This window comes from Hyperolius riggenbachi, chromosome 5 (genome assembly GCF_040937935.1).
Source record: "Hyperolius riggenbachi isolate aHypRig1 chromosome 5, aHypRig1.pri, whole genome shotgun sequence".
Taxonomy (NCBI): Eukaryota; Metazoa; Chordata; class Amphibia; order Anura; family Hyperoliidae; genus Hyperolius; species Hyperolius riggenbachi.
In genome coordinates this window covers 268,033,793-268,061,722 of record NC_090650.1, presented here as the reverse complement: position 1 = coordinate 268,061,722, position 27,930 = coordinate 268,033,793, and the positions used below count along the sequence as shown (strand labels likewise).

Sequence of the window (27,930 nt, the reverse complement as noted above, 5' to 3'; positions counted from 1 at the left end):
TAAGGTAACAGCTGGCGAGCTAACAGTTCCGCCAAGCCAGCTGTAAGACGCCGGGCAAGGGAGTGACAGGCAGAAATTGGCTATTTCCGCTCAAAGATTTCCTTCACGGACACCTGGCTGCTGTGGGCAGAGGAGCAGAACCCACTCAAGGGCAGAGGCGGATTGGAGAAGGGAGGCTGTGATTGTGAAGGTGCAAGGGAGAAAGCGGCTGAAGATGCTGCACCTGAAGGAGCAAGAGGAGAAGGAGGGTGGCTTTTCTTTTGTGTGCTGCTTTTCCTCTGGTGCTCTTCCCATTGCAGTTTGTGCCTTCTCTGCAGGTGCCTTCGTAAGGCAGTTGTCCATATGTGGGTGTTGGCCTTTCCACAGCTGAATTTTTGGAGGCAGAGAGAACAGATGGCATTGCTCTGATCTAATGGATGACACACTAAAAAATTTCAAAACCACTGAGCCCCCCTGGGGTGATGGCACTATGGTGGCATCAGCAGCTGACTTGAAGGGCATGTTGGCTGACGCCGGACACTGCCACCAGCTGTTTTTGATGACGAGCTCCCCCTGCTTCTTTCAGCAACTCGTCTCCTCCTACTCCTCTCTGGCTCCCCCTCTGAACTGCCCCCTTGGTCATCTCGTCGCTTAGGATCCCACGTGGTATCCGTATCATCATCATCATAATCATCCTGCCCAGCTTCGCTTGCCTCAGACACCTCCAAAACTGCACCAACAGCAGGTACTTCATCATCCTCATCCTCACACGTTATGTCCATAGTGTCGCTGCCTAACTCAGACATATGAGGTGGTGTAACTTGCATCTGGTTGTAACAATAATGGCTGTGAATCAGTTAATTTCCCACCAATTAATTCCTGCGAAGTGTCAAATGCAGCGGCTGTGGTGCTTGTAGTAGCGCTGGTGGCTGCGGAAGATGAGGTGTTCTGTGTTAAATAGTCAACCACGTCCTGACAATCTTGGGAGTTGATGGGACGTGCCTTCTTCTGAGCACTATATTTTGGGCCAGGGCCGCACAAAATCACATCAACACGACCTCGCACAGACCTGCCGGGTGGACTTCCCCTGGGTCTGCCTCTACCTGTTTTGTCCGTTTTGTCCATATCGGGGGGATGAAGTGAAAGGTATGCACTGACTTGACTAACACTATGTGCAGTCACAAAGGTGCAGTTACCAGGTATGCACGGAGTGGTATATCACACTGCGTGCACTCACGTAGGTGGGTGGGTGCACAGTGAACAACAGGTAGGTATATGCAGTGGGTATTACAATGTGGACCTCTCACACACAGACAGGTACCGGACAGGCACAGTGACACTGCGTGCGCTCACGTAGGTGGGTGGGTGCACAGTGAACAACAGGTGGGTATATGCAGTGGGTATTACAATGTGCACCTGTCACACACACAGGTAGTCACTGAATGTGCTGGGCCTGGCTGGCAGTGGCACACACAGTAGGAATTACCAAGGCTGTCTATGCAACACAAGTGTCAGTGGGACACACACACACACACAAAAAAAAAGATCACAAGAACAAGATTAGCTCTGAAAAGAGCTGTTGTGGGGTGCTTTTTTTTAGCAATAAGAATCAGCAAGGAGCAAGCTAAGAAGCCTACAAGAGCCTAACTAAGCTTTCCCTATGAGAGTCTGCAGCAGCTTTCCCTGCTTTAATTAATGCAGGCACATGAGTGAGTGAAAAGCCTGACGCTGCCTGCCTTTTATAAGGGGGAGGGAGTGGCTCCAGGAGGGAGTGTAGCCTGATTGGCTACAATGTGCCTGCTGACTGTGATGTAGAGGGTCAAAGGTGCACTATGGGGGCGAATCAAACTTCCGGTAAAGTTCGCGATCGCGAACCCCGGAAGTTTGCCTGGAACCGTTCGAGCCATCTCTACTCATAACTCAATTTTTTTCATTTGAAATCTCCAGAGCATTTGTAAAGATGTGCAGCAACAGCAGCATGTACTAGCTGTTTAATCAGATGCAGTCCCCGTATTGGTAATGACAAAGTCCTGTCTCCACAACACTGGTTTGTGAAATTCAGCATGGTTAGTGGATAGAGATCCATGTAACATAAGTAAAAGCCTGCTTTCACCTGGTGCCCAACTTGCGGCCCCCAAGATGTTTATATGCACCTATTAATTCCCCATCATGTTAGCTGCTGGTCTGAGTGACTCATAGGTGATCGTCAGGCGATAAGCGTCACTCCTCCCTCATTGCTCCTCCCTGCAGGAACTTGTGAGGGCTAACTGCAGTAATAAGCAAAGCTCAGTTCTCATTTGCTTTAACCTTCTCACCTCCCCCAGCACGAGTATCTACGTCCCTGTATTTACACAAATATAAACAAATACAAACACTTGGTTCTGTTTCTATTTTTAGAACACACTAACTCTGTATCTCCATCTTGTGGCCAAAAAGTAAAACCACATCCAACTACCCTATTATACACCTTCCCATAGAAAAATGAAATACATTTTCATTATTTTTAAAAACCCTTCGAGGTGAAATGGTTAAATCAAATGACCTGTTCAGATTGAAACAGACCAGTTAAATGTCCGCACCATTTCCTCATTTCATTCACATCCGGAGCGGATGCATTAAGGTTTCTATAGGAAACGGATGTGCTATCTGGCAAAAACTAAGCCGGTTAGGACATTGCCTTCCTGCAAAGCAGCAAATGGATCCATTAAAAAATAGCAAGTGAAAGTACAAGCCATTCTTAAAATTGGACCAGTTTGCATGTCTGTTGCTGCATTACCAAAAATGTACCTCTTGATTGATGGATCCCAGAATGAGATTAGTCTGGGTTTTCACACTTATGCAGCTGACAAATCTCTGCTAATGCTGGAGTGGAATGTGTGTATGAACTAGCTTCATGTGTATGAGCTGGGGAACTCTTCCACCTTGCCTGGTATCTGGCATAGAGTAACTCCACTTTATTCCAGGCTTGGCTGTCCTCCTAAAGCACCATCTTTACCATAAAAGGATGTGTTTCAGTGAATTACTACTACATGCACAATAACATAGTACACATACCAGCCAGCTGAGCTAATTAAACAGATTATATACTTAAAGCACTATTGCACCACATAGTAACAAAAAAAATATGTTCCTTTGTGTTGCATCATCTTCAAGTTTAATCAGCTTTCTATCAACTAGCAAAATTGTAAAATTTCCATCCATGTATCTTCATTTCCATGTAACAGTATTCTGGGCCAGTAAACCTAGGAAAACTAGCAACTTGGATATTCACTACATTCCTGCCAATATTTGCTTGAAAGGTTCCCCGCAGGCTAGTAGGAAAAGCCTTTGAAGTGCACACATACATTTTTGATCTTACCTGGTTCAAAAAAAAGCACACGGCTACATTTGATCAGAAATCAGGATGCAAGCAGAACCCAGCCTGACAGCATAAATGACTTATACTGGCGTGCAGTATTTCCCACCAAGCTGCAAATCTAAAATATCAACAGATAAGGGGCTGTACTATAATCCCATCGGTTATTTATGGATGTAGTAGACTGTAACACTGTACAACATTGTATGGCACTGCAAATCATTAAGGAAAAATTGTATTTGATAAAGTTAGTAACCGCTTACATAGCTTTACCTTCAGAGTTAAGATTATTTGAAGGAGAAACCAGCCCTGGAATTCCCATGACTGTAGTTTTACAGAGGAATTTAAGGTATTCATTAAAAGTCAGCGAGTGTATACATCTACATGTACCTGATTTTTACCAAGTAGCAAAACCAAACTGTGAAACATAAGTCTTTAGTGCATTGCACAATGCTTTAGGACCAACCGTGGGAGCATGCTAACAAAAGGAACTCCCTTATCCTAACAGGTGCTGTGATGACCATGCCTTTATTGCTGCAATGCAACACAGTGAAAAGCAAAGGCATGTACACACTTACAACTTGGGCTGCTCAAAACAATCAATCGAGATAACTTCAGGCCTTTTACAAGTGTGTGTAAGTGTCCCCAACAATTCTTTTCCAATCAATCAGATACACTGGAAAAACCATGCTAAGTCTCTATTATTACCCATCACCAGCACAGGCAGCTGACTAATTCATACCCCCCTTAACCCCTCTCCATTGTGCAGAACACGCTGCTTAGTGGGTGTGTCTGCACAGCCACTGTTTAAACGATGCCACTTGAGAAATCTGCAGATTGTTTTGGGTGACATATTTAAAGCATATACAGGCCTTTAACCCTACACCTGGCTTTGCAGTCTTGCAGGGGTTCCTGGTTTACAGAGTCTATCTAAAGAGGGCAGAAATATTTTATATAGATGTAATCTTTAAGCGAATATAGTGGTCTAAATGAGACTGAAAGGGAATCTGAAGTGAAAATAAACTTAAGAGATAATGAATTGTATGTGTAGTACAGCTTAGAAATAGAACATTCGTAGCACAGAAACCAGTCATTTTGTAACGATAATGATCGGCTTTGAGAAAGGCGTCTGTGCACGCCAAAACAAGTCAGCCCTCAAGCCTTTCTATAGCAGGATCGTATGTGTAGGAGCCGGCATCCGCATACACAGACCTGGAGACATGGCCGTGACGTCACTGGAGCCCAACGCTGCCGCCAGAACCCGAGGGTGTCTGCAGCCCTTTACTGCAGCGTTATCTGAGGACCAGCGGGGACTAGAAGACCCGGAGCTACCGGCCAGAGCTCGGGGAGAAAAACACTTCTACTCACAGTAAGAGCAGCGTGTGCTGCAGCTCTTATATACCTGTAACGCAGTACACACTTATGGTTTTACTATCAGCGGGACCCAGAGGGATGAACTGTTTACAGTAATGAACATCCTTTATTCTGTCTATGGAGTCTTTAGCGTGGATCACTAAGGAACGTTTGTAACATCTGAGGCATTTTTGCACATGAACATTGGAACATTGGACTGTATACATTTTTGCCGCTTTACCTCTTTTTATAGATGTTTTATAGATGTCATATATATTTTTATACAGAAAGATTTTTTAACCCGATTTTTTTAAATATGCCAGATGCCCATGGATGTTTGAGCAGTGCATGAGTGTACTATCAGATATAGGTCAGCTCACATCTAACAATTTATATGCAGTACGTGTAGGATTATGAATTATTGTATGCAGTCTTAATTGACGTGCACTTCACCTGGATGTATACATTTTTATTTGTATTTCTTTTATATAATAAATTGTGAATTAATTGCATATTCCAATCGCTACTTCGTTCATTATCGTTATTATCTGAAGTTAGTGGAGGGGATATGTGGGTATGCCTCCTATTGAAGGAGCAGCAAGGGTGAAAGAAATTTAGGTGAAGTGTGTCAATAGAATTATTATCTAGCGCCTCCTACTAATATATATACAGTCTTATATTGTTTCGAGTACAGGAGAAGTTAAAGCGGTATTAATGACTTAATATTCAATAAAACCGTGCTTTCCTACTTTTTATAAACCATACAGTTATCATATTTGCTTTTGTGTACAAGTATTATTATTCATTTAGAAATTACAAGTTCCCAAAGTACAGTTTATTTGCTCCGAAAGGTTGCCATTGCATTTTATTTGTAGCTACAGTAGTTATATATTGTAATGTACCAAGTGAATTTTCCGAGCTGTGTCTGATCTGCACACGTTAGGAGAAGTTTCAGCACTGCCAGGGAATGTTTACATTTCTCTCTTGCTACAATTAAGTAAACACAAGATAATGTGTTTACTTAATGAATTTGTAACTGTAATTAAAATAGAAAATATGATAAAATGTTCTATTTCTCAGATAATAGTCATTAAAAATAATGTATATATACAGTATATATACAGTAATAGCTGTGCTTAGTCCACAACAATGAAATAAACCAATCAAAATTAGTTACTTGTGCTGCTTCAATAAAGCAGTCCCCGTATTTTTAAGGTCAGATATACATATCTGATTGTGACTGTATATATGATGTGTACACAGGAATCTCTTATATATACTAAATAACATCTATGCTGTAAGAATAAAGCCTGATGTGTAGCTATGTCACTAATAGAGATGGTCAACGAGATGGAAATAATTCTGCATTGATGCTGATTTATGCAAATGTATGCACTCCATTTGCTGATGAAATAAAATAATTTGATATGTTATTAAAATTTGGTTTGGTGACTACAAATTAAAGGGTAACTGAGACGGATGAAAAGTAAAGTTTTATACATACCTGGGGCTTCCTCCAGCCCCCTTCAGGCTAATCAGTCCCTCACTGTCCTCCACCACCCGGATCTTCTGCTATGAGTCCTGGTAATTCAGCCAGTCAGCGCTGTCCGGCCACATGCCGCTCCCACAGCCAGGAACATTCTGCACCTGCGCAATAGTGCTGCACAGGTGTAGTATGCTCCTGGCGGCGGAGTGTGTGCATGCGCACTACGCCTGACTGGCTCAAGTACCTGGACTCATAGCAGAAGATCCAGGTGGTGGAGGAGGACAACGAGGGACTGATTATCCTGAAGGCGGCTGGAGGAAGCCCCAGGTATGTATAAAACTTTAATTTCATCTGTCTCAGGTTTACTTTGTTACACAGTAGTACTATACTCTACATATGCTCTCCCCACAGAGCTGCAGGGAATCCACTGAGAATGTTGTGCACATTGAACACAGAGGTGTTGTCTGTTTACAATCTCCTCATTCCCCTGCAGAGTACCTGCACATCACTCTTACATGTACCCACAGTTACATTGCCTAGGGCCTGATAGATGTTCTTTGTTCCGGTTTGTACCTTTTACGAATACTCTTACCAAGGACTAGTTTTAGTCTAAAGGGAATAAATATAGTAGTCTCCATATCCTTCTCACTTCAGTTGTCTTGTAAAATTCCTAAGCGTTGGCAGTTAAGAGACGAATTTCATGTTACATACTTTTAATCAACAAAATTGTAATATGCAAATTAGAGGAGTCGGAGTCGTGGAGTCGGTGGAATCCTAAACTGAGGAGTCGGAGTCGGAGGATTTTTGGACCGACTCCACAGCCCTGGTTTTGAATCAGGATGATACCATTTATTGGCTAACTTATAGATAAATAAAAAGTAAGCTTTCGGCAAATAATAAGCCTTCATCGTTTTGGTTCCTGCATATACTGACAAGATTTTAAAAAACACAGCTTACATACATTGGACACACAGAGGAGAAACATTCTTTTGCAAACAAATACCGTAAATGCAATTAGATGCCTTACTTTTTATTTATCTCTAAGTTAGCTAATAAATGGTATCATCCTGATTCAAAACGTCTTGCTTTTACTGAAGGCTAACACTGTACGATACTCTACTGCTTCAACATTTACATGCTGCTTCTTTTTACCAGTGAGAAAACATCAAGTTCCAGGAACAGACATTTACATTTAGGTAATATGGCAACTGTATTTTAATACATTCAATAAATGAAGAGGTTAACCGCAATGATAAATGCTGGGTTGCTTCACTTTAAAAACACTCCGTTTTGTCTGCACATGGGAAAGCCTACAAGTAAAACCACATGGCTTGACTTCTGAGGTAAAGCACAGCATACACAAACTGCAGTGAAGGATTGGAAGCTGTCTTTCCAGTGAATGCTGCCACCTGCTGGGTTTATATTAGAAAATCTACATGCTGAGGTAAAAGCAGCAGGCAATACACAGCAGCAGGATACAACTACTATAACGTCTATAATACATGTATACATGTACAAATGTTTTTGCAATAAATATGTATATTCATCTGATTTGAATTGAGCGTGCTCTGAGCTGTATGTACATGGCAACACACAGGTTGCATATATTTTCTAATTACAGTAGTATTCATTATTTGCTGTGTTTACACAGAAATCAGAATAAGCTGGCAATATATTCATACACTTGATTATGTGTCTTGCATTTGTAGATTTTCTCCTTATTTTACTATTACACAGGGGGCCACTTTATCACCTGAGTTTTCTCCTAGGTGATCTTTTAATAACTTGTTAATAAAATGCCTCTTACACCACCCGCAAGCAAACAAACACTCAAAAAAAAAATGTTGACAGTACTTTTTCAGCTACTTTTTGCAAAGTGCTAAAAAGTTAATTAAATTGAAGATGAAAAATTATCTCTCAGGAGAAAACCCAGGAGAAGAAGTGAATTGCATAGAGGCCAGAATGTCCTAACGTCTTTATTTTTAATGCCATATAAAACATATTTCAAAATTTTAATGTATATATAAACAAATGATAAAAAACTGCTTTATGCCTTGCTATTCACTTTGATGTATAGTGATGTTGTAAAAACTTTAGGTTATTATTAAAGGCCAATTTCTTTTATGCATTAAAACTCTGCTGCAGTATGAAACAATGGAGTGTTTACACTAAACTGCATTAAAGAGGAGCTCCAGTAAAAATAATGTAATATAAAAGTGCTTATTTTTTGCAATAATTTATGTATACATGATTTAGTCAGTGTTTGCCCACTGTAAAATCTTTCCTCTCACTGATTTACATTCTGACATTTACCACATGGTGACATTTTTAATGCTGGCAGGCGATGTCAGTGGAAGAAGATGTGCTTGCATTTTTGGCAGTTAAAATCAGCTGTAAACAGCTGTTTATTCTCACAATGCAACAAGGCTCCCACAGTGTGATGTCAGAACCATGGTCCTGATATCACACTGTGGGAGTGGTTTCACCACATTATCAGCCATACAGAGCCCTCTGATGATCCGATTGTGAAAAGGAAAAGATTTCTCATGGGACAGGATGTATCAGCTACTGATTGGGATGAAGTTCAATTCTTGGAATAATGTGCTTTAAAGGAATCATCAGGCATTTTTACAAAAATCTGCTTTACTCACCTGGGGCTTTCTCCAGCCCCTTGCAGTCGACTGTCCCACGCTGTCACCTCCGCTCTCCGCCGCTGCATGGTGCAGAGGACGTCTGCGAGGTCGCCCTTACTGTGCCTGCATCAAGTGCCGCTGTCAATCACGGCCATGTAGTCCGCGGCTTACTGCGTCTGCGCTTGACGCAGTCGCAGCAAGGGTGACCTCGTGGTCGTCCTCTGCACCGTGTGGTGACAGCGGGGTAGCGGCAGAGAGTGGAGGTGACAACGTGGGACAGTCAGCTGCAAGGCGCTGGAGAAAGCCCCAGGTAAGTAAAGCAGATTTTTGTAAAAATGCCTGATGATTCCTTTAAGTCTTATCACAGAGTAGAGCAGAATGCAATACATTACGCTTTACTCATGGTGTGTAAGACTTTACACATTTAATTCTGCTTACTGCAGTTTAGTGCATACACTCCAATGTTCTCTCTGCTGCTCCTACTAGCCTCATATTGGCTGAATTTCATCAAGATGTTGGAAGCGCCAAGTGGCCTTGCCAACCAATGGAAAATATCCTGCCTTCCTACTGACAACAAAGGCTGGCTTGGAGCAGACCACAAATCAGCCCCCTAAGTGGTTGCTTTTTGCACGTGTTTCTCTGTAGCCCCACTGAAACAAACATTTTTCCAGAGAAATATGAATTTTTTTCAATATACAGACAGACTTGCACTAAATAAGCTAAAGTAAATCTCCATATGCATGTGATGTTTTCCTCGACCTAGAAAGTGTGCACGTATCCCCCCCGATGTCGCTAGTCCCCCTAACAGTGACTCCTCTAGTAGACTGATTACTATCTTTCATTGCCTATTGCTTCCTGCAGGAACTTCAAAGGACATTCCAAAACTTATGTGTCTCCCCCAATCACTTCATGTTGAGAAATATGATGATTGGCTAGAAGCAGAGCAACATGTCCTGTTCAATTGTTCCAAAAATACTGCCTGAAATGCTCTAAAGATTACTATGGGCAACAGACTATTAAAGTGTGAATGCATCTTAAAGAGCAATGATTTCGTACAGCAATCCACTAAAAAGAAATTTCAATTTACTTAAGTGAGATAGCAGAATTCTAATGGGTAGTAATAAGTCTGTGTACTTTCTTCAGTCTGTTATCAGCACAAGATTTCAGTTTTCAACCAATTAAACAAAGGCTTTGGACTAGCTATAAATTGGTGACATAACTGAGATATTCACAGAAATTGTATTGCACTTATAATGTGTAGGTGAATATCCCCATTTTGGCGGTGAACTGCTACAGTCACTTGGCAAACGAGGACAGAGCCCACCCCATGAAACAGGATATCCACAGTTGCATTTTGTCATGCTAAATGGTTCACCTGGCCTGACAGTTTATTTCACATATTAACATTCCTCACATTTCAGCCTTGTATTTAGGTGACACAAGTTGAACATGAATCGCACCAAATGGCCATGGGGATGAATCCACACACAAAAGGTGAAAGCATAAAGCTATTAACTGACATTCATACGATGACAAATCCAAACACAAAGGACATGGCCACAGCATCCTGCACACACTTATGTCCAAGAAGAAAAATCTGCACACTTTAATTAACGTTGTTCCTGAGGTCTATTATTGTATGTAGTTTCTACTATAGCGTGTTAGTGCACTTACACTTAACTGTGTTTGTTAATAGCTTAATATCAATAATGATTAATAATACACTTTACTAAATTATTTTGTCGACCCCAGTATGTACAGCATAATTACTACTGTGCATTTACATAGTGATGACATCTCTTGCAGCACTTTACAGGGTATATAGTCATGTCACTAACTGTCCCTCTAGGAACCTCACATTATAAACACTACCACAGCCATAATGTTATGCCCCTATCATACACCAAGGCCAATTTTGAGAGGAACCAATTCATTTATCTGTATGTTTTTGCAATGTGGCAAGAACGCCACGCAAACGCAGCACAGCGAGAACATACAAAATACATGCAGCTACTGTTTAGCGACTTCTGCTTCAATAACATGCCTGGAAGGAAGCCCAGTGATACAATGGAATATGTGATGAAATGCTGATATCAGGTGCAAACACTGAGTGGAGGTGTATGGGTTGCTCCTTATTAATTTTTGTGATGAAAACATTGGCAATGATAAGCTAAATTAGTAAGTAGGTTACGTTACTGATCAGAGCCTACTTTTAAAATTAAGCACACTTTAAATTAAACTCCACTTTCATTGGAAATGGTTACAAATACTTATGGGTGCTCTATGGCAGTGTTCACAAACCCTGTTCCTCAAGGCCCACCAACAGTGCATGTTTTGTGGAAATCCACAAGGGTAGTTCATCAGCTCTGCTGAGACACTAATTACCCCACCTGTGTATGTTTGTGGTTTTCTGCAAAACATGCACTGTTGGTGGGCCTTGAGTTTAGGTGGGGGACTGTGCCTTTCACTGTTGGTGGGCCTTAAGGATAGGGTTAAGGAACTGTGACTTGTACGGTTATACTGTTGGTGGGCCTTGAGGATAGGGTTGGGGACCTCGTTTAGTTTCATATTATTAAGGAAGGACCTTTCTGCCGCAATTACTAGCCAGTTATTAATTTCCAACACTGTCTGAAGCTCAACGTGAACTTTTTTTTCATCCTGGGTTCTGTACTCTATGCAGTATGGACAGTCTAGAAAACTACCATCTTGCTTTGTGAGTAATTAACTGCACAGCGGAGACATTTGTTGCTCTTCTTCCACACCTGGAATAATTCACTGACTGTCAGAAACTTTGGGTACTCCCATACTACAGTCTGTGTTTTAAACTATGTGGAATATCTCTGTGTTTTACGTTTACATACTTGCAAGTAAGAAGACATAAGGGTTGCTTTTATTTTTGTTTTGTTATCAGTAATAATGTAGTTACATTTTAAAGCAAACCTAGGAGTATAAAAAACATAAAAGTCAGTAGAGGAAAGCCTCTGGATACCCCATGAGCACACCCGCTGGTCGCTGGGACCCTCTTCTTCTTCATGGCAGAGCTCCTGTCTGTGAACAAGCCCAAGCCCACTGTGCAGTAGCACGGAGCCATTTGTGCACGGAGGAAAAAGCTGAGCACAAGCAGCATCATGCTACTGCGTGGGCCGTCTCAAGCCTGAAGAGTGAGGCGGCACTCATACATTGATGGGCCCCTGTCTAATAGGTTCCCGGGGTCCCAGCGCTGGAGGGTGACCTCAATGGGGACAGGGGAAGCCTCTAGATTATCTAGAGGCTTTCTTCTACTGAGGCAAGTATCTAACTTCCCCAAATTTGCCTCCAGATACACTTAAAAGTGCCCCTGTGGGGTACTTACTTTGAGAGGTAAGCCTCTGCATCCTAAAGAGGCTCCCCATCGTCCTCAGCAGAGGGGATCCAGCACTGGCTCCCCCAAAAGTCAGTTTGTCTCCAATGTGCGCAGACGCACTACTGTAGGGTGGACTCACTCAGGCTCGGCTATTTCAGCTGGAGCCTGAACGGAAAGCCGCTGGAGTCACCCCTGGGTTTTGTTATAGTTTTGGTTGCTCTGGGGGTGCCAGTGCTGGATCCCCTCTGCTGTGGAGGACGGGGGAGCCTCATTAGGATCCAAAGCCTTGCCCCTCTTGAGGCAAGAATCTGATTTTTTTTTATTTAGCAGTTACAGGTTTACTTTAACCACTTCAGGACCGCCCCCAGCCGATGGGCGGTGGCAAAGTCCGGGCCTAAACAACCGCAATACGCCCATCGGCGGGGGCGGCTGCGGGCGTGGTTATGTGGTTAAACTTTTTTTTTTTTTGGTCACAAAGTGTCATTTTCCGCTAACTTGTGACAAAAAATAAAATCTTCTATGAACTCCCCATGCCTCTCATTGAATACTTTGGAATGTCTTCTTTCCAAAATGGGGTCATTTGGGGGGTATTTATACTATCCTGGAATTTTAGCACCTCAAGAAACATGACAGGTGGTCAGAAAAGTCAGAGATGCTTCCAAATGGGAAAATTCACTTTTGGCACCATAGTTTGTAAACGCTATAACTTTTACCCAATCCAATAAATATACACTGAATGTTTTTTTTTTTTTATCAAAGACATGTAGCAGAATAACTTTCGCGCTCAAATGTATAGGAAATTTTACTTTATTTGAAAAATGTCAGCACAGAAAGTTAAAAAAGTCATTTTTTTGACAAAATTCATGTCTTTTTTGATGAATATAATAAAAAGTAAAACTCGCAGCAGTAATCAAATAGCACCAAAAGAAAGCTGTATTAGTGAAAAGAAAAGGAGGTAAAATTCATTTAGGTGGTAGGTTGTATGACCGAGCAATAAACCGTGAAAGCTGCAGTGGTCTGAATGGAAAAAAAGGCTCTGGTCCTTAAGGGGCGAAAAGACTGTGGTCCTCAAGTGGTTAAATACAAGTATGGTAACACTTCAAAAAGTATAAGGGTTGGGGGAAGGGGGGGGGGGGGGGAGATGCTGTTTTACATGATTAGAACATTGTAGTCCCATGCAGAAGATCATTTATCATTACCTACTGCAAATGTTGTGGCCAGTTAAAGTAAACTTGTCACAACAGAAAATATAAAAGCTGCCATTGCTGTCATCCTTTAGAAAATGCTATTTTTCTAGATGGCTGTAATATTTTATTTTATCAACAAGTTTACAGATCAGGTGTTCTGACTTTCTACTGACCCGGCCTTGGGTGCATATTTTTCCAGGTGAGTGACTCCAAAAATTATAATTGCTGAATCACCATTACAGTTCAGAAATTAACGCTTTCAGTAAGAACTCCTTGGCCTTTATTCACAAAGCATCACTTGCTGCCACATGAGCATGCAGCATTTCACAGCGCTGCACATCTCCATAACTATGCCTCACACTTTCTTGGTACAGTGGTCGGATGAAGTGGCCCATCCTCTAAGCACACCATACTGCTACCACCCATTCTGATCGCTGATCAAACATGTAATAAGCACTCTGCAAACACTATGGACAAGCGTCAAGATGCAGACAGGTTTTCTGAGGTTACTATGCAGCAAGGAGTTGAAAGCTGAATGTCTGCGTGAATGGTCTCCAAAAGGTTAGAAATGGTTGCCCTCATATTTCTGTCCAAAAAAGTGAACTTCAATGATTCCCTTTTGAAATACATAACACTCCTCCTTTCAGTGAACTTTTTAAACAAACACTGTAAATCACATTTTACATTTGTACAAGCTTTCTTTGTCCGCTTCCTGCCATGCGTGCGTCATCTCTTTCCAGCACTGCTGCAGTGTTTTCCAGGTTCCTCTTCTGTCCTCCAGCCTGGTTCTGGATCCTACTCTCCATTACTGTCATGAAGCTTCATAATGGCAATGGAGAAAGGGATCAAAGACTCCAGCAGCAGAGCACACCAGTGGCGTCCCTACCATAGTGCGCAGGGGGGCGGGGCGCACCGGGTGTCAGACACCCAGGGGGGTGTCACCACGACCCCCCACAGCAGCACAGCAGGAGGGAGAAGCAGGGCTAGAAGGAGGGGCAGTTGGGGCAGCGGTGGGGAGGGGGGAAATATCCCCCCTCCCTCACCTGGGACCCCTCCTTCTGCCTCTCTCCCCCTCCAGAATAGCGGCGACAAGTGCGGGGCGGCCGGAGGCGTATGAACAATTACTCACCTGATTTCCGCGTTCCAAGCGTGGAGCGCAGCGTCATGACGTCACAGGTCTCTGTCTTCAATGCCGCCCACTGTGCTTCCTGATTAGTGGAAGCACAGTGGGCGGCATTGGAGGCGGAGACCTGTAACGTCATGACGCTGGGAACGCGGAGATTAGGTGAGTAATTGTCTATACGCCTCCGGCCGCCCCGCACTTGTCGCAGCTATTCTGGAGGGGGAGAGAGAGGCAGAAGGAGGGGTCCCAGGTGAGGGAGGGGGGGATATTTCCCCCCTCCCTACCGCTGCCCCCACTGCCCCTTCTTCTAGCGCTGCTTCTCCCCCTCCTGGGCATCTTTACTGGGGGGGGGGGGGAACTGTACTAGCTATACTGGGGGCAGCTATACTGGGGGCAGCTATACTGGGGGCAACTATACCAGCTATACTGGGGGAAACTATACTGGGGGCAACTAAACTAGCTATACTGGGGGCAACTATACCAGCTATACTGGGGGCAACTATACCAGCTATACTGGGGGCAACTATACCAGCTATACTGGGGGCAACTATACCAGCTATACTGGGGGCAGCTATACTGGGGGCAACTATACCAGCTATACTGGGGGCAACTATACTGGGGGCAGCTATACTGGGGGCAACTAAACTAGCTATACTGGGGGCAACTAAACTAGCTATACTGGGGGCAGGTATACTAGCTATACTGGGGGCAGCTATACTGGGGTCAGGTATACTAGCTATACTGGGGGCAGCTATACTGGGGGCAACTAAACTAGCTATACTGGGGGGGGCAACTAAACTAGCTATACTGGGGGGCAACTATACTAGCTATACTGGGGCAACTAAACTAGCTACACTGGGGGCAACTATACCAGCTATACTGGGGGCAACTATACCATCTATACTGGGGGCAACTATACCATCTATACTGGGGGCAACTATACCATCTATACTGGGGGCAACTATACCAGCTATACTGGGGGCAAGTATACCAGTTATACTGGGGGCAAGTATACCAGCTATACTGGGGGCAACTATACCAGCTATACTGGGGGCAACTATACTAGCTATACTGGGGGCAACTATACCAGCTATACTGGGGGCAACTATACCAGCTATACTGGGGGCAGCTATACTGGGGGCAACTAAACTAGCTATACTGGGGGCAACTAAACTAGCTATACTGAGGGCAGGTATACTAGCTATACTGGGGGCAGCTATACTGGAGGCAACCAAACTAGCTATACTGGGGGGCAACTAAACTAGCTATACTGGGGGGCAACTAAACTAGCTATACTGAGGGCAGGTATACTAGCTATACTGGGGGCAGCTATACTGGGGGCAACTATACTAGCTATACTGGGGGCAACTAAACTAGCTATACTGGGGCAACTAAACCAGCTATACTGGGGCAACTAAACCAGCTATACTGGGGGCAACTATACTAGCTATACTGGGGGCAACTATACTAGCTATACTGGGGGCAACTAGTTTCACTGGGGGCAACTATACTAGCTTCACTGGGGGCAACTATACTGGGGGAAACTACTAGCTATACTGGGGCAACTATACTAGCTAATACTTTAAATTACAGTTAGCTGCGCCCTCATCCGGTCATGACCACGCCCATTTTTTGCCGCGAAGCACGCCGCAGGTTGTGGCCATGCCCATTTTTTTAAGGGGGGGGTGTCTTTTAATACCCAGCACCGGGTGCCAAATGCCCTAGGTACGCCACTGGAGCACACAAAAGACACAGGAAGCAGAACTTGAAGGAAACAGATCATATGGTTGGGCAGTGATTGAAGAAAGGTGGTCCAGTGGTGGAATCAGCAACGAAAGCTATTCAAGCTTGCTACACATTACTGTGCACATTACTTGGTGGAGGGATTTAATGCTAGTGACCTGGTGAGAGCAGTGGATGGGTAGGGGCTGAACTCAACAGTAGCATGTCAACAGATCTTTTTACTTCATATTGTTGGATTACACTTGGGGACAGCCAGGCAGGTGTCTGATTCGCTAGGAAGATTCCAGATAGATTTCATGCTATAATGTTTCAGGAATCTGCCTGCGGTGATTGGGCAGGCAACAGATCGCTCTCTGATCAGATTCGATCAGAGAGTGATCTGTCTCATGGTCTATCTGCCCATATATCGCTAAAAGGACACCTTTACAGTCCCCAACATATCCATCACATCTTTATGTGCTGGGATCAACTGTGCTTTAATTCTGCCTGGATACAGTGGAAAATGCAATACAACCTATGCCAGGTTTTTACTGATGTCTGAGTTCCCACTGAGGAGAGAGTTACTGGTAAAAGCAAATGGATAAATCTCTTTAAAAAAGTATGCAAGCAGCAATGAAACAGGTTTCTAGCAGTAGCAGAAAGTTAATAGTTAACTTTTTCTAATATTTCCTTGTACACAAGAATGCCACAATGACAGTGTGCACTGTGCACATACATAAATGATTAGCACTTGAAAAATGTAGAGTACTAGTTTCCCTATGCGGAGGCTTGCAGAGTAAAGTTCAAACTATTGTCGTTGTCATACCTGATAACAGCATATTTTACCAGCTCACCTCATTAAATTCATCACTGAAATATTTTTTTCTATCTATGACATCATTGGGTTCAAAAGAAATGACACTCCCTTAGCACATTTATAACCTCAACCTTTTTCTTACTAATTGGTAAAAATATTTTTCAGTATTAAAATCAAATAAAAAAAAAAAAAAAGCTCAAGATGTACAAAAAATAAAGAAAAATGGACTACTGCAGTAAAAACTGCCTCAAACCATGAGGTTTTATGGATATTGTCCATAGATATACTAGGAAACAAGCTCATTGCAGGTAACGCACATGAGTGAAACTCACAGGGGTTTCAGCACCCTGTGCCAAAGGCGATAGGCATCCTTACCTTCCCATCTCCATTACAGACTTAAAACTTATTGCATGGTACAAGACCAAAGGACTTCCTATTGTAAGTTTCAGATGGAGCTGCCTAAGGGCTCTTTCACATCAGAGCTTGCGTTGGAGAACGCTCAAAGCATACGTTTTGTTGTATGCGTTTTAATGCATTTTGATATGCGTTGCACTGCAGTGAGTGTGCGTTTTTAATCAGTTTTCAATGCGTTACAGCACATAGGAAGACGCAGGTAATTTTTTTTTCATTTAGTTTTCAACTTTCTACATTGTTCCTCTGTTGCATTCTGGGACTGATTGTCTACGTTAACGGATTAAAAACGCGCACAGTGTGCGTTTTACATTGACTAACATTGTAACGCATAAAGCTAGCGTCGGCCGAAAAACTGCGCCTGGGTGTAGTGTAACGCAACGCACAAAAAGGCTGCGTTATATGTGAAAGCTAAAATGAAAGTCTATGGACTTTCATTTCACCTTGGGTAACGCAAACTTTACCCCTTGTGTTGAAACGCAGAAAATCTGCCCTAATGTGAAAGAGCCCTAACTCGGCCTTCATAGAAGATTGGCTCTTTGGAAAGTAATTTTTAGGAAAACATGCTTTTATTTTAAACCCACAAACAGACAAGACACAGAACATTTATATTGCGCTTTTCTCCCGGTGGACTCAAAAATCCAGAACTGCGGCCACTAGGGTGCGCTCTATAGACAGTAGCAGTGTTAGGGAGTCTTGCCCAAGGTCTCCTCACCGAATAGGTGGTGGCTAAAGGTGGCCATACACTGATAGATTTGCAGCCGATTCGACCATCAGATAGATTTCTGTCTGATGCCTGTCAGGTCGAATCTGACAGGAATCTATCTGATGTATGCCACATACTAGGAACAGATTTCCAATAGATTTCAGGTTTTGGAAATCTATTAAAAATCAATCTAAAGGCATTACTGTATCATTAGATCCAATGCAACTCTATGGGCCATCGATCTGCTGCCAGCAGCAGATCGACCTAGATCTTCCATCCTGTCAGATAGATCAAATTGATTGAAATCGGCCGCAAATTGATCGATCGGCCAATCGAAGGCTGAAATCAACCAGTGTATGGGCCCCTTTACTGAACAGGAAGAGCCTAGAGTCAAACCCTGGCTTCTGATAAGATAGTGTGAATACACAAGTGCAGACACCAGACAAAGATTAGAACTGTGTAGAAGTGAATAGCTAAATAGTGAAACTGATGCTTCTTAACCTCTTACCCGCACACTGAATAATTTCCCCTGCCCTTGCACTGATATTGCCATCAACATAGCAGCTTTAATGCAGGCAAAAACTACTGAATAAAAAGAGTAAAAGGTGGCAGATATACGCTATGGGAAATAAGTAACAAAAGAAACATATTGTGCTCAGCACGTCTGCTACTTCAAGATGCAGATACTGTTGCATTAACAAGATATATGCTTTTTACATAGGTTCTGCCAATTTAACATTCCCAAATGATAGAATGGCTGGCAGGTTGCAGTTTGCTATGTAAAGATAATTTGTCAAGAACTGGTAAGGGTATTATTTGACAGCTTAAAGTGTACCTGAGATCGCAGGATAAAAAGATTTTATACTAACCGGGGCTTCCTCCAGCCCCATGAACACGGATGCATCCCTCACCGCCCACCTGGGTACCTCCATTTTGTCACAGTCAGTCCCGGTAATCCTGCTCAGTCGTACCAGTCAGCTGGAGAAAGCCCTGGGTGAGTGTAAAGTCTTTTTATCCTGCGATCTCGGGTTTCCTTTAAGAACCGGTAAAGGCATCCAAAGCAACAGATGTGAAATTTGCATACGTTTTTGCATTCTTTAAAACTGAAGTACGGCTTCACTGGAGTGTAGATAAACATACTAAAGAGAATTACTCCCTTGCAAAGGGAGCAGATGTATGCCTGATGTACCTCCTGAGACGTACACCCCTATACCACACACCTGGGGGTTCAGGGATAGACATACTGCTGGGTCCCAATCACAACTAAGCTGTATCTTGTGTCATGAGTGTTCTGCTTGCATTCCACCTATATTATTATTATTAATATTAATAAAAAAACAAAACAAAAGACTGCAGTAATATAATAGAACATACACTGACACAATTTAAAGAAAAATTCCACATCCTTGTTTGAGATTGTGCTGAAGAATGTTCAAAAAACTACCATGTTAAAAGTGCATGGGTAAATGAACACACTTATTCAGCCTTCATACCATAACCAGAGCTAATGTTACCATTATAGGATCCAGTGCAGGTGCTAATAACTTGTTAACTTGTTAACTGTGCTCGAGGTCACAAACATGTAAAAAAAATCTGTTTCTTAAACGTCTCCCATCACACATTTTCAGGAATCACAGTCGTTTCTAAACATGGTGATTATGATAATAATTATTACTACTATTTATGTAGTGCAACAACATTTTTCCTCCCTTTTCTGCAGCTCCCTTTTATTTTTCTGCCACAGATTTTGTCCAGAGTTGGCTGTGATCTGAGAATAAGCAGATCTGTTCTTATACATTTATGTATTTAAGTGTCTACTTACAACAATAAAATACTTTTACTTACCTGAGGCTTCCTCCAGCCCCTTGCAGCCGACATGTCTCACACAACAGCTCAGCTCCAAGCCACCGGCCCGAGGTCCCTGCGGATGTAGAGGTCGACCTCACGAGGTTGTCCTCTACTGCGCCTGCACAAGCGCCTCTGTCAATCAAGTCCACATTGTCCGTAGTGTATTGCGCAGATGCAGAACTACTGCCCCTGTGCAGTACACTCCAGACAACGTGGACTTGATTGACAGCGGAGCTTGCGCAGGCGCAGTAGAGGACGACCTCATGAGGTTGGCCTCTGCAGCGGAGGGGACTGGGAGCCGGCGGCTGAGAGCGGAGCTGCTGCGTAGGACATGTTGGCTGCCAGGGGCTGGAGGAAGCCCCGGGTAAGTAGATTTTTTTTTCTTTAACGGAGCCTGGACATTCCCTTTAAAGCGGGATTGTCACCAAAAAAAAAATCAAATTTCAACACCAACTAGTCTGAGTGTATTAAGTGATAAAGATGCTAATCCTGCATTCAAAACTTTTTCTGCTGTTAGTTTGGAGTTGTCACATACCTTAGGGGCATTGGCCCTTTAAATGCCATTGCGAAACAGCTGCATGCTGGGGGGACTTTTTATCTATAATATATTCCTCCTCTTCCCTTTATTTCTCCCTCCTTCTAATGACATAAGACAGTGCACTTCCTAGTATAGCCCTCAGTAAGAGTGTCTGAAGACTGTGAGGAGGGTGGTGTGACAAATACACAATTAGCAAAAGGAGAAAAAAAAGAGTGAAGGGAGGAAATGATGTCAGGTGTTCAAAGGTAACCAATATGGAAACTGTCTAGAATTGGATTCTCTGCATTTCCTTCAAAAAATTCACAGGAATCCTAACTTGGACAGTCCAATACATCTGTTATGTAAGTAGAACTAGTATTTATACACCTATATATGTGTTTTTTATTTCTAAGTTAGCATGGGTGTCACTTGTTCTTTAACCATTTCAGCCCGCGGGGATTTTTCACCTTATGCATCAGAGCAATTTTCACCTCCCAGTTATTCGCTAATAACTTTATCACTACTTATCACAATTTATTGATCTAGATCTTGTTTTTTCTGCCACTAATTAGGCTTTCTTTGGGTGGTACATTTTGCTAATATTTTTTTTTTATAAATGCATTTTAACAGGATTAATAAGAAAAAAAATGGAAAAAAATTAATTATTTCTCAGTTTTCGGCCATTGTAACTTTAACCACTTGAGGACCGCCCCCAGCCAATGGGCGGCGGCAAAGTCCGGGCCCAAACGACCGCAATACGCCCATCGGCGGGGGCGGCTGCGTGGGTGGCTATGCGGCGATCGCGTCATTCGTGACGCGATCAGCCGCCGGGGACTGGCTCCGCCCACCGCTCGTAGTAACCCGCCGGCCGTTCGGAAGCGCCGGCGGGTTACTAGCACCCGGATCGCCGCATGGAAATAGTATAATAGGCTTTGTAATGTATACAAAGCCTATTATACTGGCTGCCTCCTGCCCTGGTGGTCCCAGTGTCCGAGGGACCACCAGGGCAGGCTGCAGCCACCCTAGTCTGCACCCAAGCACACTGATTTCCCCCCCCCTGCCCCCTGATCGCCCACAGCACCCCTCAGACCCCCCCCTGCCCACCCCCCAGACCACTGTTTGCACCCAGTCACCCCCCTAATCACCCATCAATCACTCCCTGTCACTATCTGTCAACGCTATTTTTTTTTATCCCCCCCCCCCTGCCCACTGCCCCCTCCTGATCACCCCCCCACCCCTCAGATTCTCCCCAGACCCCTCCCCCCGTGTACTGTATGCATCTATCCCCCCTGATCACCTGTCAATCACCTGTCAATCACCCGTCAATCACCCGTCAATCACCCGTCAATCACCCCCTGTCTCTGCTACCCATCAATCAGCCCCTAACCTGCCCCTTGCGGGCAATCTGATCACCCACCCACACCAATAGATCGCCCGCAGATCCGACATCAGATCACCTCCCAAATCCATTGTTTACATCTATTCTCTCCTCTAAACACCCACTAATTACCCATCAATCACCTATCAATCACCCCCTATCACCACCTGTCACTGTTACCCATCAGATTAGACCCTAATCTACCCCTTGCGGGCACCCAATCACCCGCCCACACGCTCAGATTGCCCTCAGACCCCCCTTTATCAATTCGCCAGTGCAATATTTACATCTGTTATTCCCTGTAATAACCCACTGATCACCTGTCAATCACCTATCAATCACCCCCTGTCACTGCCACCCATCAATCACCCCCTGTCACTGCCACCCATCAATCAGCCCCTAACCTGCCCCTTGCGGGCAATCTGATCACCCACCCACACCAATAGATTGCCCGCAGATCCGACATCAGATCACCTCCCAAATCCATTGTTTACATCTATTCTCTCCTCTAAACACCCACTAATTACCCATCAATCACCTATCAATCACCCCCTATCACCACCTGTCACTGTTACCCATCAGATTAGACCCTAATCTACCCCTTGCGGGCACCCAATCACCCGCCCACACGCTCAGATTGCCCTCAGACCCCCCTTTATCAATTCGCCAGTGCAATATTTACATCTGTTATTCCCTGTAATAACCCACTGATCTCCTGTCAATCACCTATCAATCACCCCCTGTCACTGCCACCCATCAATCACCCCCTGTCACTGCCACCCATCAATCAGCCCCTAACCTGCCCCTTGCGGGCAATCTGATCACCCACCCACACCAATAGATCGCCCGCAGATCCGACATCAGATCACCTCCCAAATCCATTGTTTACATCTATTCTCTCCTCTAAACACCCACTAATTACCCATCAATCACCTATCAATTACCCCCTATCACCACCTGTCACTGTTACCCATCAGATTAGACCCTAATCTACCCCTTGCGGGCACCCAATCACCCGCCCACACGCTCAGATTGCCCTCAGACCCCCCTTTATCAATTCGCCAGTGCAATATTTACATCTGTTATTCCCTGTAATAACCCACTGATCACCTGTCAATCACCTATCAATCACCCCCTGTCACTGCCACCCATCAATCACCCCCTGTCACTGCCACCCATCAATCAGCCCCTAACCTGCCCCTTGCGGGCAATCTGATCACCCACCCACACCAATAGATCGCCCGCAGATTCGACATCAGATCACCTCCCAAGTGCAGTGTTTACATCTCTTCTCTCCTCTAAACACCCACTAATTACCCATCAATCACCCCCTATCACCACCTGTCACGGTTACCCACCAGATTAGACCCTAATCTGCCCCTTGCGGGCACCCAATCACCCGCCCACACCTCAGAACGTCCTCAGACCCCAGCCCTGATCACCTCGCTAGTGCATTGCTTGCATCTATTTCCCCCCTCTAATCACACCTTGAGACACCCATCAATCACCTCCTGTCACCCCCTAGCACACCTACCCATCAGATCAGGCCCTAATTTGCCCCGTGTGGGCTCCTGATCACTCGGCCAAACCCTCAGGTCCCCCTCAGACCCCCTTCCGATCACCTCCCCAGTGCACTGATTGCATCTATTTTCCCCTCTAACCGCCCCCTGAGACACCCATCAATCACCTCCTGTCACCCCCTAGCACTCCTATCCATCATATCAGGCCCAAAACATCCTGTCATCTAAGAGGCCACCCTGCTTATGACCGGTTCCACAAAATTTGCCCCCTCATAGACCACCTGTCATCAAAATTTGCAGATGCTTATACCCCTGATCAGTCATTTTGAGAAATTTGGTTTCCAGACTACTCACAGTTTTCGGCCCGTAAAATGCCAGGGCAGTATAGGAACCCCACAAGTGACCCCATTTTAGAAAGAAGACACCCCAAGGTATTCTGTTAGGTGTATGATGAGTTCATAGAAGATTTTATTTTTTGTCACAAGTTAGCGGAAATTGATATGTATTGTTTTTTTTTTCACAAAGTGTCATTTTCCGCTAACTTGTGACAAAAAAAAAATCTTCTATGAACTCACCATACTCCTAACAGAATACCTTGGGGTGTCTTCTTTCAGGTCATTTTGCGACATTTGGTTTCAAGACTACTCCTCACGGTTTAGGGCCCCTAAAATGCCAGGGCAGTATAGGAACCCCACAAATGACCCCATTTTAGAAAGAAGACACCCCAAGGTATTCCGTTAGGAGTATGGTGAGTTCATAGAAGATTTTATTTTTTGTCATAAGTTAGCGGAAAATGTGAAAAAAAACAATTAAAATCAATTTCCGCTAACTTGTGACAAAAAAAAAAAATCTTCTATGAACTCACCATCCTCCTAACGGAATACCTTGGGGTGTCTTCTTTCTAAAATGGGGTAATTTGTGGGGTTCCTATACTGTCCTGGCATTTTAGGGGCCCTAAACCGCGAGGAGTAGTCTTGAAACGAAATTTCTCAAAATGACCTGTGAAATCCTAAAGGTACTCATTGAACTTTGGGCCCCTTAGCGCAGTTAGGGTGCAAAAAAGTGCCACACATGTGGTATCGCCGTACTCAGGAGAAGTAGTATAATGTGTTTTGGGGTGTATTTTTCCACATACCCATGCTGAGTGGCAGAAATATCTCTATAAATAGACAATTGTGTGTAAAAAAAATAAAACAATTGTCATTTATGGAGATATTTCTCCCACCCAGCATGGGTATGTGTAAAAATACACCCCAAAACATATTATACTACTTCTCCTGAGTACGGCAATACCACATGTGTGGCACTTTTTTGCAGCCTAACTGCGCTAAGGGGCCAAAAGTCCAATGAGCATCTTTAGGCTTTACAGGGGTGCTTACAATTAGGCACCCCCCAAAATGCCAGGACAGTGAACACACCCCACAAATGACCCCATTTTGGAAAGTAGACACTTCAAGGTATTCAGAGAGGAGCATAGTGAGTCCGTGGCAGATTTCATTTTTTTTTGTTGCAAGTTAGAAGAAATGGAAACTTTTTTTTTTTCTTTTTTTTTGTCAGAAAGTGTCATTTTCCGCTAACTTGTGACAAAAAATAAAATCTTCTATGAACTCACCATGCCTCTCACTAAATACTTTGGGATGTCTTCTTTCCAAAATGGGGTCATTTGGGGGGTATTTGTACTATCCTGGAATTTTAGCCCCTCATGAAACCTGACAGGTGCGCAGAAAAGTCAGAGATGCTTGAAAATGGGAAAATTCACTTTTGGCACCATAGTTTGTAAACGCTATAACTTTTACCCAAACCAATAAATATACACTGAATGGGTTTTTTTTTTATCAAAAACATGTTTGTCCACATTTTTCGCGCTGCATGTATACAGAAATTTTACTTTATTTGAAAAATGTCAGCACAGAAAGTTAAAAAAATCATTTTTTTGCCAAAATTCATGTCTTTTTTGATGAATATAATAAAAAGTAAAACTCGCAGGAGCAATCAAATAGCATCAAAAGAAAGCTGTATTAGTGACAAGAAAAGGAGGTAAAATTCATTTAGGTGGTAGGTTGTATGACCGAGCATTAAACCGTGAAAGCTGCAGTGGTCTGAATGGAGAAAAAGGCTCTGGTCCTTAAGGGGCGAAAAGACTGTGGTCCTGAAGTGGTTAAAATAATCCACGCTACCATAAATAAAACCTATGTATTTTATTTGCCCGTTTGTCTCGGTTATGACACCATTTAAATTTTGTCCCTATCACAATGTATGGCGCCAATATTTTATTTGGAAATAAAGGTGCATTTTTTCCGTTTTGCGTCCATCACTATTTACAAGCTTATAATTAAAAAAATGTTCGTAGTATACCCCCTTCAAATGCATATTTAAAACGTTCAGACCCTTAGGTAACTATTTATGTCTCTCTTGTAAGAGAGCTTTGGTTTTTCTGCTGGGGACACGGATCGGTGATCGGGAACCATGTTCCCGTTCACTGATCCCAGGGGTACCGGGGGACAGCACGGGGGCGATTGTGCGCTGAAGTGCGGCACCGCAGCAGAGCAGCCGTCCGGACGGCAGAAATGGTGAAAGAGGAGCGGTCGCGAAAACCTTAAAATTTAAAACACATACTTATAAAAAGTACATTTCTCCCAGGGTAAAATGAGCCATAAATTATTTTTCTCCTAGGTTGCTGTCACTTACAGTAAGCAGTAGAAATCTGACATTACCGACAGATTTTGGGCTAGTCCATCTCTTCATGGGGGATTATCAGCATGGCCTTTATTCTTTATAAAGACATTCTCTAAAAATGATTAATACAATGATTAATACAAAGATGCTGGCCAGCCTCCCTGCACACTATTTTAGCAGTTGGACAGAGCAACTGCCATTCACTAAGTGCTTTTAAAAATAAAGAAAACCCTGAGAACCCCCCCCCCCCCCCATGAGAAGATGGGCTAGTCCAAAATATGTCGGTAATGTCAGATTTCTATAACTTACTGTAAGTGACAGCAACATAGGAGAAAAGTAATTTATGGCTCATTTTACTCTGGGAGAAATGTACTTCTTATTTGTATGTGTTATAAATGTTAAGATTTTTGCAGCAGTTCCCCTGTAACCTCCCTGGCGGTATGCAGATGCAGTGGTTGCGTCCGCGGGAGGGTTTTTTTAAAATAAAAAATGTTTTCTATGTGTTAGCTAGCACTAGGCTAGCTAACTATGTGCGGCAAGTCCCCCGGCATCTCTCTGATGGGTAAATATTGCCGGCGGCGATGGGGGGGGGGGGGTCAGAGAGGTGGCGGGGGACTTGCCACACATAGTTAGCTAGCCAAGGCTTAACAATATAAAACAATTTTTAATTAAAAAAACCTCCCGGGGCCATGTGATCCCCTGCGGCGGCTAGCCCGGCTTACCGCCAGGGAGGTTAAGGAAACCTTAGTTTTCACTAAAAAGTAAGTTAACATATATCAGTGGTACACAAACTATTCTACAAATTCATGTCTTTAAAAATACTCCTCTCAACTTGAATGCTCCTATGAGTTTGGAAAGTTGCCAGAAGTTCAAGTTTAATACCGCTGCAGTATACTGGAATAACGACGTTTGTGAACATAAATTAAACACCCAAATTCCCAACTTCCAGCAGTTTACTACACATAGCAGAAAGTAAAGTCTCATGGTAATACACATGTTTACTAAAGGGCAAGGAGATCTGACACATCTACCGTATTTTCCAGAGTATAAGACAACCCCCAACTTTTCCAGTTAAAATATAGAGTTTGGTATATACGCGCCGTATAAGACTACCCCTCTTCTAACGAACACCAAATAAAAATAAAAAAAAACATTATATACTGGTGCTATGTATGAACAGATACTGGTGCTGTACTGTATGTGGTACCCAGTATATAACAGTATACAGATGACTGACTGGTTGGATTGGTTAACTCTCCCTAAGCGGATTGGTCAGCTCTACCTGTCTCCAAGCGGATTGGTTAGCGGTCTATCTCCCTGTTTATTAGAGCGGTATGGAAGAATAGATTGCCCTGTGCCCATAAAACATGCCTCTTTCACCAGTCTGGCCTGCCCTTGTATCCTACTTACCTCCTTCTTGCCTCTCAGATCTCGCACATGCAGTAATAGGATAAGGCTGGCCAGACGGATGGAAGAGGCATGTTTTTTGGGCACAGTGCAATTTCTTTCTTCCATACCCTGGACGTCCCAGACCTTGCAGTGTGAGCAATTAGCTCCTCCAGCACCTGGTAATTAAACATCATTATGTACGTACGCGCTTCGGGTATCAACATCACGTATCACCTGGCATCAATGACACCCGGCGTATAAGGCATATAAGACAACCCACCGACTTTTCAGAAGATTTTCAAGGGTTAAAAAGTAGCCTTATACAGTGATTACCAATATACATTTTCTAATAGGATGACACTGTAACAGTTACTGCTTATACAAACATATAAGAACAAGATAAAACAGTAGCTGGAAGACAATTGACTAACAAGATGCTACTCCTCCCACAATTCGCTATGATGTAGCCCATATGGGTATTCCTTTG

At 43.5% G+C, this 27,930-nt stretch overlaps 1 protein-coding gene across 4 annotated transcripts in view; it reads right to left on the bottom strand.

The window, feature by feature from the left end:
• Positions 1-27,930, bottom strand: part of HIVEP1 (HIVEP zinc finger 1) — a 285,145-nt gene that overhangs the window by 25,916 nt on the left and 231,299 nt on the right. The window lies entirely within an intron of this gene.